Source organism: Tupaia chinensis, unplaced genomic scaffold, assembly GCF_000334495.1.
Source record: "Tupaia chinensis unplaced genomic scaffold, TupChi_1.0 Scaffold149383_1, whole genome shotgun sequence".
In the NCBI taxonomy this organism is placed as follows: Eukaryota; Metazoa; Chordata; class Mammalia; order Scandentia; family Tupaiidae; genus Tupaia; species Tupaia belangeri.
Genome location: NW_006209227.1, coordinates 172,959 through 184,840, shown reverse-complemented (window position 1 = coordinate 184,840; position 11,882 = coordinate 172,959). Strand labels below are relative to the sequence as shown.

General features: G+C 51.2%; 1 long non-coding RNA gene and 1 pseudogene across 1 annotated transcript; one reads left to right on the top strand and one right to left on the bottom strand.

The window, feature by feature from the left end:
• The first annotated feature begins 324 nt into the window (after nucleotides 1–324).
• Nucleotides 325–11,876, top strand: LOC114006644 (uncharacterized). Its single transcript, XR_003548354.1, has 4 exons — nucleotides 325–1,750; nucleotides 2,254–2,327; nucleotides 4,809–4,972; nucleotides 11,048–11,876. It is a non-coding gene; the product is annotated as an uncharacterized LOC114006644 (long non-coding RNA).
• On the bottom strand, nucleotides 9,509–10,652 carry LOC106734160 (40S ribosomal protein SA pseudogene; annotated as a pseudogene).
• Nucleotides 11,877–11,882: the final 6 nt, after the last annotated feature.

Here is an 11,882-nt window from a genome sequence, read left to right as displayed (position 1 = left end):
TTTTGGAGAGGTTTTTGCTGTAGGGCACGTGTGCTCACCAGAAAGACTGAGAGAGACAGAGAGATAGAAAGCAAGAAATCACCCCCCAGGGGGGATGACCACTCTGCAATCCCTCCTACTCCATTCTCCTCTTGGGATCTTGGGCACAAACGCACATGCGCCCAGCATGAGTTTAAGCCACCGGGTCCAGGACTCGAACCGTGGTTGGCTACATGGGAGTTCAGCGGCATAGCCATTATGCTAACTGCTGGTCCCACCTGCACTGGCTTTTAAAGACAAATTTTAGAATGATTTTGCCAATTGTCTGCAAAAGCCTCTTGAGGTTTGGATTAGATTTGCTATAATTTGGGGTAGAAACGACCTTTTGCAGTCTCCCCATCCAGCAATATGGCTGACCTCCCGTTTGCTTTCAGGATCATGGCTTCGGGTAAAGGTTTGCGCAGTCCTTCACGCTGGGTGTGAACTCGGTCGTGGGAATTCTGTATTTGCAGCTGTGGTGGCGAAGGGATATTTTTGTGACCAGCCTTCTTCCTGGGGACTCCTTTGCAGGCGAGCCCCTCTTCGTGCAGTGGAAGTAGCTGCACAGAACAGGCACCCTAAGGGACCGCGAACTTGCGGTGGGGGCTGACAGCGGGAGGCCACTACAGTCCAGGGCGCCCCGCATTGCCACGCTCTGGGCGATGCGCCGCGATTAACCGCGTTCCAGTGGCGCCCCTTGTGGCCGTTTCCAGGGCCGCGCTTCTGCTACAATATTTTCAACTCCGCTTCTCCAGCACCTCCTCCGTTTTCCTTTTCTGCTAGACGTTTGAGTCACCTCCTGGGAAGGAGGGCAAACGATGTTCAGTATTTTAGGCTCAGACGAATACAATTTGGAACGCGATGATGAAAAAGTCACTTTAGAGCCGGCTCCACTCTCAGGAGCGCGTCAGTTTCTGTTCATTCAACACCGATTGATGGAGCATGCCTCGTGGCCAGATGAGGGTGTCATGGCCAGGCAGAGACAGACGGCCCTCCGACTCTCTCAGCCATGTTCCAGTGAAAGGAGACAAGGATAAACCAACCAATGCGATCATTTCCAAGAGCGTTAAGTGCTTTGAAGAAAACAACACAGTGATTTTGTAGTAATGGGGAGAGGGATGGGGCTGACCGCATTAGCTGGTCAGGGCAGGCTTCTCAGCGGAGGTACCAGCCATGTCCTCTCTCCAGTGTTCTTAAGCACAGGGCGGGTGCTGAACCCCAAGGTACGAGGGAAGTTCAGATCCTTGAGGGAGGGGGGCGATTTGTACATCAGCAAGTTGTGCGTCTCTAGGAAGGTGGCTTGTGGTAGTGTCGGCTGCCAAAGCTCCCAAGTTGCGAGGTGTTGGGACCGGGATTTGAACCCTCAGCAGCCCATCTGCAGCGTCTGCACTCTTCACCATTGGCGTCTTACATCATCTCTCTGTGGCGCTCTGGCCTCAACTTCCTCTCCTACTAGACCACCGTCCTTGCCGTCATGACCGGGTGACTCAGGGGTCTCTTACAGCTCCTGGATGGAAACAGTTGCTGGCGCACTTGGCTGTCCTCGAGGGGAAGGTGGAATGTCTCGGCCCTCACTTGGTGATGTTCATCTCAGCGCAGGGACGCTCGTGACGTTCTTATCTTTCTTCCTGTCTGCCTGTGGAACCCCATGAAAATGACCTCTTCCTTCTCATCTTCATAAACCCAGCGGTTGTGATGTCTGCCTCCTAAAACCGTCCAGCAGCCGCTAACGGTAGGTCGTATTTTTAGTGCTTACTAAGTCCAGGCACCGTTCCAAACGTTTGACTTTTATTATTGTTTCTCTCAATGTGCACAAACCCCTTAGGTCGTCGGAATGTCATGGCGACTTTTTGCATAGAAAAACATAGGCGACTATGTCAGGACCTTCCCAACCCCCGACTGCAGTGCTACTTCCTGCCTGCTTTTACAGACAGGGTGACAGAAGTACAAAAAGATCGAGGCACTTGTGCAAGGTCACCTGTTTAAGGATTATAATCTTCACATCAAATTCACTTGCACCATGGTGCAGTTGCTCCTTAGCAAAAACCACGAAGAAGTCCCGGAGAACTACAAAGCATTCGCTGTGGTTCCAGGTCTTCCAGGGCAGGCTGACGGGCGGGTGGTGCTCTGCTTTCCGGGGTCTGTCTGGCGCAGTCAGAGTAGAGGCGTTGCTTGTTGGTGCTGGAGGGTGTGCCTTGGGGCATGGTCCTTGAACACGTTCATGCTTGCTTTCAGACAGCTTAAGGGCACAGGGTCCTCAGGGCCCCTCTGCAGAGCCCAGCGTCCAGTGGAAGCTGCATAGAACCCAGGTGGGTGATGGCGCCCTCTGCAGGTGGGTGGGATGAAAGTGCGTGAGCTGGGCAGTGCTGGCCATCAGGACCAGCTCTGGCGTGCCCCAGGGAAGCTGCTGTTAGCTTGGGGTGCCCTGACGGAGGGGTGCAGCCCTTGGTACTCCTCGAGTGGGGGCACCTGGTCCACGCCTGGCCTGGGCTCTGGAGGCCCCCATTGTCCAGCCTAGTGCTCTCCTTTCTGGGGGTTCTGGGTGTCTAGATGACGCCATGGTGCCAGAGCTGCCGTATCTGACATATCCACACACGCATACTGTCTCCTGCACACGCCACACACACTCTCACTACACACATGCTCACATGCACTGTCTCCTGCACACTCCACACACTCTCTCACTACATGCACACACGCACTGTCTACTGCACACGCCACACACACTCTCACTACACACATGCTCACATGCACTGTCTCCTGCACACGCCACACACACTCTCACTACACACATGCTCACATGCACTGTCTCCTGCACACTCCACACACTCTCTCACTACATGCACACACACACTGTCTACTGCACACGCCACACACTCTCACTACACACATGCTCACATGCACTGTCTCCTGCACACTCCACACACTCTCTCTCACTATATGCACACACACATGCACTGTCTACTGCACACGCCACACTCACTACACATGTGCACGCACACACACTATCTCACTACACACACTCTCTACACACACTCACACACACACAGTCTCCTGCACACTCCACACACTCTCACTATACACATGCTCACATGCACTGTCTCCTGCACACTCCACACACTCTCTCACTACATGCACACACACACTGTCTACTGCACACGCCACACACTCTCACTACACACATGCTCACATGCACTGTCTCCTGCACACTCCACACACTCTCTCTCACTATATGCACACACACATGCACTGTCTACTGCACACGCCACACTCACTACACATGTGCACGCACACACACTATCTCACTACACACACTCTCTACACACACTCACACACACACAGTCTCCTGCACACTCCACACACTCTCACTATACACATGCTCACATGCACTGTCTCCTGCACACTCCACACACTCTCTCACTACATGCTCACATGCACTGTCTACTGCACACGCCACACTCTCTCACTACATGTGTGCACACAGTCTCACTACACACACTCTCACTACACACATGCTCAAACACACTGTCTCCTGCACACTCCACACACATTCTCTCACTACATGCACTCACACACGCACTGTCTACTGCACATGCTACACTCTCACTACACGTGCGTGCACACACACTGTCTCACTACACACACTCTGACTACACACACTCACACACACACACACAGTCTCCTGCACACTCCACACACTCTCACTACACACATGCTCACATGCACTGTCTCCTGCACACTCCACACACTCTCTCACTACATGCTCACATGCACTGTCTACTGCACACGCCACACTCTCTCACTACATGTGTGCACACAGTCTCACTACACACACTCTCACTACACACATGCTCAAACACACTGTCTCCTGCACACTCCACACACATTCTCTCACTACATGCACTCACACACGCCCTGTCTACTGCACATGCTACACTCTCACTACACGTGCGTGCACACACACTGTGTCACTACACACACTCTGACTACACACACATGCACACACTGTCTCCTGCACGCTCCACACACTCTCACTACACGCATGCACATCCACACACACTCTTACTCTACACACACAGACACACACTGTCTCCTGCACACTCCACACACTTTCACTACATACACACACAGTCTCCTGCACACTCCATACACACACTTTCACTACATACACACACTCTCCTGAACACTCCACACACACTCCCTCTCAATACACACACACACTCACTACACACACTCTCTCCTGCACACTCCACATACACTCTCTCTCACTACACACACTCACTACACACACACACTCTCTTTCCTGCACACTCCACACACACACTTTCACTACACACACTCACATGCACACACACAGACATACTGCCTAGTTAAAATTTTTTCATTATTTATTTATTTAATTTATTATTACAATGATTTTTAAAGTTTGCTATAGAGCATGTGTGCTCACCAGAGAAAGACAGAAGGGGAGATAGAAAGTGAGAAAGCAAACCACCAGGTGCAGAACTCGAACCATGGTCAACCAGGTGAGAGTCCAGCACCTTAACCGCCACACCACCTGATCCCGCAGTTAAATTTGGATTTGGATAAATGCTAAGATGTTTATGTGCAGCGTCACTGGGCTTCCAAGATGTAATCCGGCACCTCCTCCTGGTGCTCGCCTGGCCTGTACCAAACGCCCAGTGGGGACACCGGTGCGAGGATACCCTTCAAAACCTTTAAACTCTCCCTCAGCGCTTCTGTCTGAGATATATTTGTTTTGTGGAATTGTCAAGGTTCCTTTTTTTCAGTCCCGTTACCATGTGTTCGTTCTCCCACGGGACACAGCTGGCTTGGCTGACGGTCCCTGCATCTTGGGAATCTTCCTGACGGCAGTTTGGCTTGTGCTCTCTGGGGGTCCAGCGTGGTTGGATTCTCCATCTGCTTTGGAAATATCGTCCCCTGCTGTTAAAGGGTAAGTGTGCTCTAGCTTGCTATCTGGTGAACATTAATTTCTTTTTAAAGAATTATTTATTTACTTTTATTCATTCATTAATTCATTCATTCATTTTATTTTAATTTGACCAGAGAGATATACAGAGAGAGAGAGAAAGAGGGAAAGTGGGAAAGCAAACCACCAGGTCCAGGACTCGAACCATGGTCAGCCATGTGGGAGTGTCCAGCGCTTTAACCACCATGCCACCTGCTGGTCCCAACATTCATTTCTTCTTCTTTTTTTTTTTTTTCTAGAAGTTTTTGCTACAGGGCGCATGTGCTCACCAGGAAGACAGAGGGAGACAGAGAGACAGAAAGCAAGAAATCACCCCCCAGGGGGGATGGCCACACCGCAATCCCTTCTCCTCCATTCTCCTCTTGGGATCTTGGGCATGCACGCAAATGTGCCAGGCGTGAGTTTAAGCCGCCGGGTCTGGGACTCAAACCTCAGTCGACTACATGAGAGTCCAGTGACATAGCCATTATGCTAACTGCTGATCCCCCCAACATTCATTACTTGATGTAATTCAGGAAGGACTTGCAGTTCCCGTGAGTGTTGTTGCCCCTCCCCGGGTTCGTCTGACTTCAGCGATGCAGTCTATGCAGACTTCCAGCATGGAACATCTATTATTTCACCTCCTTCAGCTAATTTAATGACATGCGTGCTTGTGTGTGTGTGTGTGTGTGTGTGTGTGTGTGTGTATTTTGTTTTTTGCCAGAGGGTGTGTGAGCTCACCAGAGAGAGAGAAAAAGGGAGAGAGGAGAGGGAGAAAACACATCTGCCCCCAGATGGGGCATGGCCACTCTACAGTCTCTTCTCCTATAGGAGATTTGGGGAATGCTTCTTAAACTACCAGGGCTGAGATTTGAACTGTGGTTGACCACATGGGATTCAACTCTCTTAACCACTTGGACATGGAGCTGCCCAGTGTACATTTGAGTTTTTAAAGTCTTTAAAATAACTCCTTGAGTTGCATCACTTTCTTCAAAACTCCTCCTGATTCATCTTCTAGGAGGTGTTTGTTTTGGATACGGTTGATGTATCTGAGTCGGAACTCCCACCATCCGTGTCGTCTTCTCCCTGGAATGCACCCAGTCACTCCCCTGCAAGCGAGTTGTCATGTAGGGGCTTGATCTGGCTTTCTTTAGAATTTTCTAGTGTTTCATTCTGTTTAATATGTTCACTCACTGTTCTCTTCCCCCCTTTGGCTTTTTGTGAGAACATCTTTACATATTCCTGAGGGTCATCATTTTCATTGATAGTATCTTTTAGTATTGTCTCCAGTTCTTCCTCCTTTTGATGTATTTTGAAGGCCATTTCAGTTCAGATACTTGATATTGTATGTATTTTGATGGACTTTCTGAAGACTCAGCACTTTTTATAATTCCAGCCATCAGCTCAACTTACTCTGAATGTTCAGATTTCTTTTTATATCTTTTTCTAAAAGCCTCTATTTTAAGCCCAAGAAAAGAGTTAGCAATTTCTAGCTTGCCATTAATGGCCTCCAGTTTTTATATTTCCAATAATTTGTTCTTCAATCTGGTTTCCATTAAATTCAAGGCCTTTATAGTCATTTTCCATGAGGCCAAGTTTCCAAAACTTTGGTGTCTTTCTCCAAGGAGGATAGACATTTCAGTGACCAGTTGTCTCCACTTGCATCAGATAGATTCTTAACGAAAGTCTTGACCATGATCACCAATGCCGCCATCTTGCCCAGTGGTCCCTGGGGAGCAGGGCCTGGACCAAGGTCTCGTGCATTGTTGCCACTGCCTAGCACCATGTCTTTAGGACCAACATGGCCACCAGCATACTCTACATGGCCCTGAGGTACCGAGGTGTCCTTTGACTTGCCAGGACCTTGTTGGCCCCAGAAGACTGAGGAGACCTCAAAGAGTGTTCCACCTGGAACCAGACCAGTGCCAGAGATTCGTCAGTCAGCTGGAGGTGACTGACTTGGGCTGGGCTGGGCTGGCCAGTTCTGTTATAACCTCAGCTGGACTCACTGAGAATCTGTGTTTCAGGGCCAGCTGAAAGTTGGCTGATCTATACTGTCCTTGGCTTGACCCGCTTGTGTGTCTCAAGGTCTGCTGAGGGCTGGTCTTTCTGAGCTGCTCTGGGAGGCTTGGCTGCTCTTGGTGGGGCTTGCTCAAGTGTCTCAGTGTTGGCTGGCGTCTGCTGATGTAGGCAGGGCTTAGAGGGGAGCTCAGTTCTGCCTCATGTGTCTCTCATCCTCTGAGATGTTAATTGATTTTGTTTTGTTTGAGAGAAAAAGAGAATGAGTGGGAGAAGGGAAGAGAGAGAGAGAGAGAGAAAGAGAGGGAGGGAGAGAGGGAGGTGTTCTTCTCGGCTCGTTGGTTTTTCGAACATGCAGAATCATCTCATTGAGCGGCTCTGGGAGGCTTGGCTGCTCTTGGTGGGGCTTGCTCAAGTGTCTCAGTGTTGGCTGGCGTCTGCTGATGTAGGCAGGGCTTAGAGGGGAGCTCAGTTCTGCCTCATGTGTCTCTCATCCTCTGAGATGTTAATTGATTTTGTGTTGTTTGAGAGAAAAAGAGAATGAGTGGGAGAAGGGAAGAGAGAGAGAGAGAGAGAAAGAGAGGGAGGGAGAGAGGGAGGTGTTCTTCTCGGCTCGTTGGTTTTTCGAACATGCAGAATCATCTCATTGCACTTATACACTCATGGTGGTGACTGTAACCCCTTTCCTCCTCCTGGTGCAGAGGCAGTCCTTCGGTGCCCCTAGAACAAGATGGGTGTTGACCAGGCTGGGGCTCACAGCCCAATTCCCAGTCTCCCAGACCTTCGCCTTTTGATCATACCATTTGAACTGGGAGCCAGTTGGTTTCCATGTCCACCGTTTGGGGTTCACATTTGGATTCAGTTCTGACAGAGCCCCAGGATCCGAGTAGCACAAGGATGTCTGGAATCACACATTTTCCTTCATATCGTCCTCTCCTCTCTTGCAAAACTCAGAGGAGAATATTTCTGGGCTCTGTGGGCTGTCCTCGTGTATAGGGATCTTCCAGACTCTAGTCTGTCCCAGAACCACTGTTTTCCAAGATATGTCTGATCTCCCTTTATTCTGGCATAGCTCTCCATCCTTGAGGGCAGCTCTCACCAGATGCAGTACGGCCTCCAGCTGTGGGAGGGCCTCGGTTTTCTGCCTACCTACGCAGCTCAGAGCTCTCAGGAATAAGGAGCATCCAGGCACCTGGGGCTGGAGTTTTGCCAGTTTCATAGAAACATGCTGTTTGTATTTGGTTGTTTTTTTGTTCTTACCAGAAGAGTGTAGTCTTTTGGAACCTTGTAAATCTTAGCGGGAGGCGGAGGTCAAAGCTGCAGCTTTCCCTCAAGTGCGTTTAAGGACTGCTCTGCACCACCCACTTCCTGTCTTCGTTCTGACTCATGGGGTGGTTGTGAGGATTAAACGAGCCAGCGCGGATACCAGGCAGGCAGTAAGTGCTCAGCAATTGATACTCATAGCTCAGCGGTCCCCAAACTTTTTGGCACCAGGGACTGGTCTTGTGGAAGACGATTTTTCCAAGAACCAGGAATGGGGAGAGGATGGTTTGGGGATGATTTAAGTGCATTACATTTATTGTCTTTATTGCTATTATTACATTGTAATACGTGATGGAATAATCATACAGCTCACCATAATGCAGTATTTGCAGCTGTTCCCCAGTGCTAGCATCACCACCTCAGCCCCCTCAGCTTATCAGGCATTAGATCCCTCACATGTGCACTTCACAATAGGGTGCACACTCCTATGAGACTCTAATGTCTCTGCTGATCTGATAGGAGGCAGAGCTCAGGCAGTAATGCAAGCAATGGGAAGCAGCTATAAATACAGATGAAACTTCACTTGCTTGTCTGCTGTTCACCTGCTGTGCAACAGAGTTGAGGACTCCTGCTATAGGTGATTACAAAGCATGGTGGCCCAGGTGGGGCAGGCATGTGGATGTTTCTCGCACATGCCAAGAAATGGGGCGATGAATTAAGGTAAGAGAGTATCCTTTTTGTTTTTACGTTTCTTTCTTTCTTGAGAGAGCGAGGGACTCCCGAAAGGATCATCATGCCACAATCCCTCCTACCTCAGCCTTAGCTGGCAAAGATTGCTGGCACGTATGTGTGCCAGCTGGGCACAGGGAGACCTCAGGACTTAAACCAGGGATCTTCCCTTATGGCCACTGTAAAGCAGTATTCGGAAGGATGCTGCTAAGTGTGGGATTCCCTGTGAGTTTTTTTCAGACAAGTGAATATTGAGGACCTACTATGTGCAGGCGCTCTCCCAGGTCCTGGCAAAGGCTAGCTTATTTAGTTCTCATAGAAGGCCTAGGAGGGAGTTCTCGTCCCTCCATCCTACGGAGAAGGAGGAAGGAAGTGCATCTTCTGCCCATATACTTCACTTGAACTCACGTGTAAACTTGGCATTTTGTCTCCAATATTTTCTTTCTTGCTTTCTTTCTTTTTTATAAACTGTTGTTTATTTTCCTTACCTTTCCTTATTTCCACTTTTTCTAAGAGTCTGTGAAGAGCAGACTTAAGACCACTCAGTGGTTGTTCCCACCCGTTCAGTGGCCTGAGCAGTGGGGGCTGCAGACCAGTCTTGGGTGGAGGCTGAGCACTCCAGTCTTCAGTAGGGAACTGCTGGATGGGCACAGCGGGCACCTGCACGCCTTCAGACCAGTCTGCAACCTCGGGCTGAGTAGCGGTAAACTCAGGAGCTGGAGCAGCCCATTCACCCTGAAATTCCTCCTTGGTCACAGCCTTTTCAGCTGCAGCCTGTTCCTCCTTTTCCACCTCTTCAGGATCTCTGTAGAAGTAGAGATCAGGCATGACCTCCCACGGGTGTTCATGGGAGAGGGTGCCACGCATGCGCAGCACTTCCCTGGCCAGCATCCACCGCATCAGACCCGCCGAATGAGTTCCCTTGTTGCATGCGGTGGCAATGTCCACACAGCGCAGAGGAGAATCCGTGTTGCACAGGGCAATGGTAGGTGGATTAACATAAGATGCCTCTGTGAGGGGCTGGGGGTCGGCCCTGGGATCAGTCACCACCAGAAGACGCGGCTCCCGGAAGGCTGCCTGGATCTGGTTAGTGAAGGTTCCAGGAGTGAAGGACCAGCAATAGGAGTGGCTCCAGGGGCAGCAGCGAACTTCAGCACAGCCCTCTGGTGTTCCTGGAAGATCTGACACGGACGTCGGCAGGGTTTCGATGGCAGCAGTGGACGAGCTGCCAGAAGCTTCTCCCAGGTCCTCTTCAGAAGTATGAAGGAGAGGCCGTCACTTTTCCTCTTGTAGAAGTACTGCTCCATTCGGAAGTCAAGGGTGGTGCCACCTAGGGGGTTCCTGCGGCAAGGAACTTGAGGACATCCTCCTCCTTCATCGGCAGGACATCAAGGGCTCCGGACATCGTGAAATTTCCCTCTAAGTTACGACCGGTACCAAGAACAACGCTGTATGGACCCTTGGGCTGGTAGCGCGGAAAGCTGTCTCCAATATTTTCAAAATATGTAACATTGAAACTGACAGATCTGGGGCCAGCAGGGGGTATCGTGCTTAGGGCTCTGGGTTCCCATGTTGCTGACCACAGTTGGAATCCCAGACCCAGCAGCTTGAAAATTATGCCGGGCACAGGTGTGTGCATGCCCAAAATCCAGAGAGGAGAATGGAGGAGAGGGGTTACAGTGTGGCCATCCCCCTGGGGGGCAATTTCCCATGTTCCGTTTCTGTTTACTTATCTCTCTGGAGAGTGCCCATACCCTATGGCAAAAAACTAAGACAAACAAAACCCAGACAGATCCTTTCAGTGAGACAGGTTCTCAGACTTTGTCCTTCACACCTGCAGGTCTGGGCGAGCACCCCCCTTCCATGAGGATTGGCGGGTGTCAGCCATGCTGGGCTCTGTGATGGTCCCATTTATGCCAAGGACAAAGCACATGGAGTCCCAGGGGGTCAGCCCACTCCCACCTTCCCACAGGGATCTCAGGGACCCCTTCCTTGGGGCTGTGTGTGTTGCCCATGACCTGCAAACTGCTTTGCGTTCTCACTTTACAGGTGTTCCCAGTGGGGCCGTGCCAAGAAGGCACCAAGATGCCAGGACCAGTCACCTCCTGCCCAGCCATGCTTCGAGCCTGCCTGCTGTCCCCGTGGGGTCTCCATGCCCCAGGTGTTGGTCTGTGAGGGGACTGACTCAGCTAGGTGGGCTCCACGATGGATCCATCCATGCCACTCTGCAGGGCTGACCCGGTCTCAGACCCAGGAATTGGAGAGGAGCCACGGGGCTCTCAGGCACGGTGTCCACCCACGCTGGGACGCCACCCCAGCCAGCAGTTGGCTCTTATAGAGGCTCCTGCTATGTTCTCTGGGGCTCACCGCCATCTCTAGCCGTCAGTTCCTCTCTGTACTGCACCCCCACAGGTGGTGCTCCCAGGAAGGCACGTCCTGGCTATCCCTCTGCCTGCATAGGTGCAGGGGGCCGAGGTCCCTGCTGCATCTCAGCCTGGAAGCTTTCTGCAGCCAGATCCCAAGCCACCCCCAGCAGCCCCCAGCCGGCCTAGTCCCTATCTAGGGCCCTCAAAAACTCTGACAACAGGGCGTGGGTCCTTCCCGCTGGAGCCTGGCCGTCCTTGGGGTTCTGCAGCTGAGCCAGCACAGCTCCGTGGGCTGTTGCAAGCTGTGCTCTGAGGGCCAGGTCTGTGACCCCTAGAGCGAGCTCCTAGTCTGCTCTGTGAAGGCCGGGGCTCCCATGGTGTGACGTGGGTGGTGTTCACTCAGTCATAGATGTGGTGGAGGGTGTCACGTGCTGAATTGGAGGCCCTCCTTCCCCAGGACACCTTCTGCCATTTGCTGGAAAACTGTCAAATCACATAGACTCATCTGGAAATGGCAG